Raw genomic sequence first — 9,317 nt, 5'->3', positions numbered from 1 at the left:
GAACACATGGACACAGGGAGGGGAGCACTACACACTGGGGTCAGTTGGGGGGAAATAGGGGAGGGACGGTGGGGGGTGGGAAGCTGGGGAGAGATAGCAAGGGGAGAAATGCCAGGTGTAGGTGATGGGGAGGAAGGCAGCAAATCACACTGCCACGTGTATTCCTATGCAACAATTTTGCATGTTCTTCACATGTACCCCAAAGCCTAAAATGCAATAAAATAAATAAATGGGAAAAAAAAAAGAAAAGAAATTGACTCAGAACTGCACAACTTCATGGAAACTGAACAACTGGCTCCTGAATGTTGACTGGATAAACAATGAAATGAAGGCAGAAATAAAGATGTTCTTCGAAACCAACAAGAATGAAGACACAACATACTAGAATCTCTGGGACACATTTAAAGATTTGTCTATAGGAAAATTTATACCCGCCAGCTTTATTCCCCACTACTCTCCTCTATACTCTCTGGTGAGACCCAAAGACTGTCTCCCAAAGGAGTACTGCCCCTACCCCTTTACCCTGGCTAAGCTTACCCTGAAGAACACCCTCCTCTCTATGATCCACCTCCTCCAGAAAGTGTTTTCTGAATTCCAGGCCATAGTGACCATAACCCTCATCTCGCATCCTCCCCCTTGGAAACACTGAGGAGGCAGCAAGTCCGGGGGAGGAGTATGCGAGGCCCCTGCACTACTCCCTTTATGGAATTCATTTCCCCCTGACCCACACAACCCATGTCATGTGAACTCATGTCCTATTCCCAGGAAACATGTTTTGCTGATGTACTGATAACCCAGCCATGGGAAATTCAGGTCAGGGATTTAGGGGAAAACAGAAGCAACTACTGTCAGCCTTTGGGGAGCCCAGTGTTAAACTCAAGCTTTTAAAACAGCTTCTGAAATCTAAAAGAAAACTGCCTTTAATGAGCACTGGCAACCAGGATCTCAGAAGAAATTGAAGAAATGATATTGTGCTTTTATCTTGCATTGTTGGCTTTGGAACGTGGTCGAAGGCCTCAAAGGCTCAGCTCTCCAGTCTCACAGTCAACTGTCAACTTTATGCTCAGAGGCACAAGCTCTAAGATCTCTGTGGAACCTGCCTGACCTTTTCTGCCTGAAGCCGAAGATGCTACCAAGAAGGAAGGATTGAGGCAGCCCCAAGGAACTGCAGGACACGGAGAGAGGCTAGGGATCCTTGTAGGAGAGGAGGAGCAGAGGTAGAACCTCAGTAGTTAACAACAACTGAGTAGTAATATAATAACAATTAGTAGTAATAACAATTGAGTACTTCCTCTGTGCCAGGCACCCTGTTAAGTGTTCCTTGTACATGGCTTCATAACATCCCAGTACTGGCACTACTACCATCATTTTACAGATAAGGAAACTAAAGTTTGGAGATGTTAAGTAACTTTGTCAAGGTCATACATTAGTAAGAAATCCAGAACTTGAATTGCAGAGCCCACATTCTTAGTCACTATACACCACTGCCTATGTGTTTATCAAGTGAGTGAGGATTTACCTCTTGAATACAAGCTTTGCTTCTATGAGCAAGCCAAAGCCAATTATACTGAGGATCTCTTAAGTACTACTGTATAAGTAGAAAGGGACCTGGAAGCTCAATCCATCCTAAGATAGTTGAATCTCCTCTGAACTCTTCTTGCCAAGTGATCACTCAATACTCGCTTTCATACCTTTAGTGACACAGACCTTAACTGTCTTAGAAGATTTCCCCTTCACCTTTCAACAGATTTGGCTATAGGAATTCCTACATTGAGCTGAAATGACTACCCACTGGTCTTATATCTGCCCTTTGGATGGCACATAACAAATCTAACCCTTCTTCCACATAACAGCCCTCTAGGTACTCTGGTAACAATCATTCTAGTCCCTTGAAATACACCACTTCTACCTTCTCCTACCACCACCCCCCCAAAAAAATTAAGGCATTTATTTATATGTTCATGCTCTGAATAAACAATTATGAAGAGCTTGTGGTAAGTATATCTGAGTATCTCCCTAGTTATTCTAGGAGACAAAATAAAAATACACACAAATGATTATATTACAAGGTAGAAAACTATAAAACTATAAGGATACCTGAAAGAGTGCTATGCAAGTTCAGAAAAGAGTGGTTTTTTTAGCCAGTGATATGTGGAGATGATATAGAAGAGGCGCTATCTGAGCTGCCTCTTAAAGTATGAGATATAAATATTTTAGAGATGAAGTATTGCTATATTCCCTAGGCTGGTCTCGAACTCCTGGCCTCAGGCAATCCTCAATCCTCTCACCTCAGACTCTCAAAGTGCTGGGATTACAGGCATGAGTCACCATGCCTGACCAAGCATTACAAATATTACTGATCATGTTCATTGCAGCCCTGTGTACAATAGCAAAGACCTGGAACCACCCCAAATGCCCATCAATGATAGTCTGGACAAAGAAAATGTGGTACATATACCCCATGGAATACTATGCAGCCATAAAAAATGATGAGTTCATGTCCTTTGTAGGGACTTGGATGAATCTGGAAACCATCATTCTCAGCAAACTGACACAAGAACAGAAAGCCAAACACCACATGTTCTCACTCATAGGTGGGTGTTGAACAATGAGAACACGTGGACTCAGGAGCATCACATACTGGGGGCAGTTGGCGGGGGTAGGGGAGAAACAGCAGGGGGTGGGGAGGAATAACATGGGGAGAAATGCCAGCTATAGTATGCACCTAAAGTAAAATAAAAAAAATAGAAATATTACTGATCATCTGTTGTTGGAAATAACTGGATAATCACAGGGTTATGAGATGCTGTAGTAATATGAGAACACTGACCTTGGAGTGGATCTGCTACTCTGTTGCTATATCTCATTGCACCTCATTTTTCTCATTGGTAAAATAAAACTTATAACATCTGCCCTGACTATCCCTGAGTTGCCATAAAGATGAAGTGCAAGATGACAATGAAAGGGAATTGCTACCAGATGTGTAGGGAATTGTTAAACCCTGTTTTACCAGACTTGAAGATTACCCTGACACTTGCACAACTTGGTGAGAGCTGGGAAATCAGAAGACACAGGCTTTGGTGAGAGCCTTCCGATCCAGCACAAGCAGAGGAAGAAAAACAAATCCCAGAGACAAGCAACATGGCCTAAGCATGAGCCAAGACAACCAAATAACAGCCCCAGTTTCTCGGCACCATTTCATTCAGAATAATCCTATAAGACGTGATCAAAGAAAGGATCAACAGCTTAAACATATTACCAGCTACATAAGCCTTTACAGGAGAAGGCCCACTGAGAAATTAAGACACTTAGGACATGTCTGAGAGGTTTTCCTGCAGTTAGAGCTTCACTAATTGATATCCAAGCATCAGCAACTATTCCATCTGGCTCGTTATTACCGCCACCTGAGAAATAAGAGATTGACCTCATGCAGAGTCGAGGGCCCAAAGCAGAAAGCTGGGGGAGGTGTATGGTAAGGTTTTTTTAAGGTCATACAAGACACCCTTTCGCCTCTCATCATGCTACACAGATACACTCTTGGGCTTATACAAGTCACATGACCACATAGGCAACCATCAACAGGCATTTATGAAGCACTGTATGTATCGTAGCTCTCTTGGGTGTAAGGGAGTGAGAAATTCAACTACAACTGGCTTAAGCACAAAATAAATTAATTGGGGCATTAAACCAAAAAGGCCAGAAGAGATTGTGGTTTGAGGCTGACTGGATGCAGGTGCTCAAACAATCAAACAATATTATCTAGCATCTATTAATACTTCTCTCCAACTCCCAATTCTGAATGCCTCAGTATCGGCTTTATCCTTTTTATTTTGTTTACAATGGGTGGGGGTGTGGTTTGTGAGTCGTGGGCTCTTCTATTTACATCCTCAAAGTGTTAAGCCTTAAAAGAAAAATAAATAAAGTGAGCCTTTTCCCAGCAAGACTCAGAATTAACTGCAATTGGATAGATTCAGGTCACAGGTTTATTCCTGAGCAAGTCTCTGTTTAGGGGGTGGAGTATATCCATTGACCAATCCTGTGTCAGGCTCTTCCATGCCTGGATCTTTGACAAATCCTACCAACAGAGGATGAGGGAGGGGCATTCTTCACAGAAAATCCAGATACTATTATCAGAAGAATGACAAGTGGATGCTAGGTGAAAAAAAATCCAGATGTCAATTCTCAAAACTCTTGTGGTGGAAACCCATAAAGGAAATCCACAATAAGATCATATTTTGTTACCAAGAAAATTATTCTTTAATTGAAAGTGTTTGCCCCAAGTGAAATTAATAGAAAACCTAATTAATTATAACTAATGACCTAAAATGTACAATACAGACCATAAGTCTAAAAACAATGATGTTAGCGATTAAAAGTCCAGGCTTGAGGTTAAGTCTTAATACCACCAGTTACCTGCTGTAACTGAACAAGACAATCTTCTCTGTGCCTTAAGAATTATTCCTCTATAAACTGGGGAAAATAATAGACTCTACTCCATAGAGTAATTGTGATAATTTAATGAGAGAGTGTATCAGAAGCATGAAATACAGTGTGAGTCACTGTGTAAATAAATCTTGTAAAATTTTATTCATTCGTCTAATGATTACTATGTACCAAGAACTACTACAGACACTAGCAATAGATTGGGGAAGAAGAAAGTCTCTATTACTGTGCTGCTTATGTTCTAAAATGAAAAAGTAAATACATAAATGAACAAAAATTACTTAAGGATAATTGCTGTAAAGAAAAATTAAACAGAATGAATAATAGTGATGGGGAAAGTACTTCAGGAAAGAAAATAAGAGGTTTTATTGAGGTACCATTTTAACTGAGATCTGAATGACAAGAATAACCAACTATGTGAATATCTGCGTCTATAGCTTGGAAACAAGAGTGAACAAAAGTCTGTAGCTTGGTGAGAGACGGGAAGAATGGCAGGAAGTATAGTCAGAGTGGGGAGGTCAGGGCTGAACATATAAGTCCTATGAGTAATTCTATTTCATTCTAAGTACAAAGAGAATTCAATGCAAATGTTAACTATGTGAAGAATGAACTATGGGTTGGATGTAAAACTAGAAGTGACAGCTAGAGAAAAAAAAAATGCTTGATGAAAGAGAAAGAATAGAAAAGTAATAGCTGACCCCTGAAGAAAAGCATAAGATGAGATAGGCAAAGAGACCAAAAGTAAGCCAGCAGAGGGAAGCCATGGGTATAGTGTAGAGTAATGGGGACCCTCCAGTGTTTCCTCATTGCCTCTTGGATATGAAGGAGTAGTTTGGATCTGACAAACATTGAGAACCACTATAACAACCATATCAAAAACAAAATCAGATGTTTGAAGGCAATGGGGAGCAACCACAACTTGAAGAGCCAGAGAGAAAGAAAATACATCAAAATGGATCCTAAATTGGTGCTTTCTTCACTTAGGACATTTTCTGATCTCAGTACACAGCAAAAGGGCAAAACAGAAAGCAGTGGCCTAGATCTCAGAGCAGGTTCACTGGGATATAAGGATGAAAAAATTAATTAAATGCAGCCACAAATTGAGGAGCTGATATCCTCTCCCCACTCCAAAAAAAAAAAAAAAGAACCACAAAAAGTGAGCTCTGCATGTGATTTCTCATAGTGCATTTGCCAAATTCTCAGCTGCACATACATGTAATCAGAGGCTGAGAAGCCATGCAAACATACCTAATAACCTCCTCCAGGAGGTGGACCTATTTCCCTCTCCTTAAGTGTGAGCTGGACTTAATGGCTCAACCTTCAAAAGAACAGAATATGGGAAGAGAAAAAATGTAACTTTATAGTAGAGAAAACTGGCAGAGATACTACCTAAACCAAATCATCAAGATTATCATCAACAGTGATAAGTTATGTTGATGCCATGTGTCCCCAGGATATCATCTCATCTCTGTGATAGTCTTCCAAAAACTCATAACCTCAGTCTGATCAAAAGAAAATCATTAGACAAAACCAAATTCAAAATTGAGGGGCATTCTATGAAATACATGACCAGCAGTCTTCAAACTCTTAAGGCTATGAAAAACAAGAAAAGACTGGGAATCTGTCACCATTGTAGGAAACTAAAGAGAAACAATAACTAAATGCAGTGTGGTACCCTGCTTTTGCTCTCAAGACAGTAAGAAAAACAAGAAGAAAAAAAAGTGTACCAATATTGATTTTTAATTTTGGCAAATGTACCATATTATGTAAGATGTTAACATTAGGAGAAATTGGGTGAAGGATATATGGGAACTTTTCTGTACATCTAAAAATAAAACAAAATGAATGACAGTGATGGGAGGGATACTTCAGGGAGGAAGGTCAGAGAAGGCTTCATTACAATATAAAATAAACATATTTTGAAAAAGCAGCTTCTAAGGGTTGAAAAGCTTGGCAATGATTTTGGTAGTCTCACAGAGTTGAGGGAACAGAAATTGGAGTTCAGCGCCCACCAAAGAGAAAGGCAAAGAATTGGTTTTCAGTTAAAACCCTAATAGGGTATGCCAAAGGAATAAGGCAAATCAGAAAGAGACATCCTCACAAAGCCTGAAACACAACTTAAAATCACCTTAATCCATAATTAAATCAAGGTGATCTGTTCATACTCTATCTGCCAACCCAAAGGAAATTTAATCCTTTCCAAAGATAACACGATCCAGTGCCACTATAATTTTTTACATACAATATAAGGCATTCACTCAAAAAATACCAAGCATGTCAGTAAACAGATACAAATGAGCAAAATCTATGATTAAAAAAAAATCAAGTAAGGCCAGGCATGGTGGGTCATGTTTGTAATCCCAGTACTTTGGGAGGCTGAGGCAAATGGATCACCTGAGGCCAGGAGTTCAAGACCAGCCTGACCAACATGATGAAATCCCGTTTCTACTAAAAATACAAAAATTCGCCAGGTGTGGTGACATACACCTGTAGTCCCAGCTACTTGGAAGGCTGAGGCATACACCTGTAGTCTCAGGTACTTGAAAGGCTGAGGCAGGGGAATTGCTTGAACCCAGGAGGCAGAGGTTGCAGTGAGCCGAGATTGCACCACTGCACTCCAGCCTGGGTGACAGAGTGAGACTCCATCTAAAAAAAAAAAAAAAAATCAAGTAACAAAAACATACCAATAGATGACCCATATTTTAGAATTATCAGGCAGGAAATTTAATCAGGATTAATGCATTCCAGAAAATTGGTAAAAAGATGAGGAATGTCACCAGAGAACAAGAATCTATTTTAAAAAGAAAAGAAAAGAAGAAGTAAGTGCTAATAATAGCATTGAAAATTAAAACAATTGAAATTAATATTTAACTAATTTAATAATTAAAATTAATGTAACAAGTATAAAATCAGATTAAACACAGCAGAAGAGAAGATGAGCAAAAAGAATAGAGAAAATCCAGAGTGGTACAGAGAGGAGAAAAGAGAATAGAAAATGCAGAAAAGGGTATTGACAGCATATGAGACATAAGGAAAAAGCCTAACATATGTGCAGTTGGGGTTCCAGGTGGAGAGGAGAGAATAAAGAAAAAGCAGTAATGAAATGCTGGCTACTGATGAAATACATCAAGGCACAAATTCAAAAATCTCTATAAGCCCTGAGCTAGATATTTGTAAAGAAAACCAAACCTAGGTACAGCACATAAAACTGGTAAAAACCAAAGACATAAAAATTCTTAAAACCACCAGGGGAAAACGGAAGAATAATTACCTTACAAGAATCAAAAATAAAACCTACTGCTGACTTTTCAAAGATATGATGTCATCCAGAAAACAATGGAATTACATTACCAACAGTATACTTCTAAATACCTCTCAAATGAAAGAATAAAGCAGAGTGGATACTAGCAAATATTTTGAACTGAATAATATTTAAAATAAATCTTATCACAACTTGTGAAATGCAGCTGAAACAAAGCTAAGGAAAAAAATGTATGAAAATAAGAAAGGTTGAAAATTAATTATCTAAACATTCGTCTCAAGAAGCCAGAAAAAGTTAACCAAATTAAACCCCCAAAAATGCATGAATTGAGAGAAAAATAAATGGAATAGAAAACAAGTTTATAACCTAGAAAAGAATTTCTAAGTTGGTTACACGAAGTGACCAATACAATGGATAATGACCTAGAAAAAGATAATTAATTTAAAAAAGAAAAGTACCATTACCAATAAAACAAAAAAGACTACATCACTGCAAATGCAATAGACTAACAAGATAGAAGGATTATGAGAATTTTATACAAACAAATGTAAATTTTAAATAAAATGGACAAATGCCTACAAAAATACAATTTATTAAACCAATACAAGAAAAAAATATAATCAGAATAGTTCTATATCTATTAAATAAATTAAACCTTAAAATATAAATCTTCCACTAAAAAACTTTCAAATGGCTTCACCAATGAACACTCCCAAACATTAAAAGAAGAAATAACACAATTTTGCATGGATGTTTGTAAAGAATAGAAAAGAAAAACATTCACAACTTGAGGATGCCACCATAATGTTTACAACAAAACCTGAAAAAGGCATTTTAAAAAAGGAAACTTACAGGTTGATCCCTCTCAAGAACAAAGATGATTTATTTTATTTAATCATAAGCAAGCAAAATGAAAGTAATCAAAATCAGAATAATATTACTAGATATCATTGGCAGATAATGAGTGGGAGAAGACAAAAGGCAGGCTTCTAGAGTGCTGTTAATGGTCTATGTGAGTGTTCATTTTGTAAATAATTTAACAAAATTTATATATTTATGTGTATTTCAATATTAAAGGATTTTTAAATATATAGCACAGGAATCTCTTATATCACCTCCTCCCTTCCAGTGACATTGATTATGCTTTTCTTGTGCTACCATTTTCCACAGTTCCTGGCACAGAGAAAATACTTAATAAATATTTATTAAAAACGGAATGAACAAATCTTTATTTAGATATGTAAAACCTCACACAGTGTCAGACACACAACTAGTGTTCAAGATATATGCGTTTTTTTAAATAGATGAACAAAGCTTTGCGTGAATGAGCAAGCTCATTAAAAGTGTATCCTATATCAAGCCTTCTTAATCCCAAAAGTCTCTGTGGACACAGTAGTAGATGAGAGACACAATTAGAAAAGCGAACACAATGGCTCATGCCTGTAATCCCAGCACCTTGGGAGGCCGAGGCGGCTGGATCACCTGAGGTCAGGAAGTCCAGACCAGCCTGGCCAACATGGTGAAATCCCATCTCTCCTGGGCAACAAAAGTGAAACTCCATGAAAGAAAGAGAAGGGAAGGGAAGGGAGGGGAGAGGAGGAGAGGGGAAGGG

This window comes from Cebus imitator, unplaced genomic scaffold (assembly GCF_001604975.1).
Source record: "Cebus imitator isolate Cc_AM_T3 unplaced genomic scaffold, Cebus_imitator-1.0 Scaffold126, whole genome shotgun sequence".
NCBI lineage: Eukaryota > Metazoa > Chordata > Mammalia > Primates > Cebidae > Cebus > Cebus imitator.
This window is presented reverse-complemented; position numbering follows the sequence as displayed.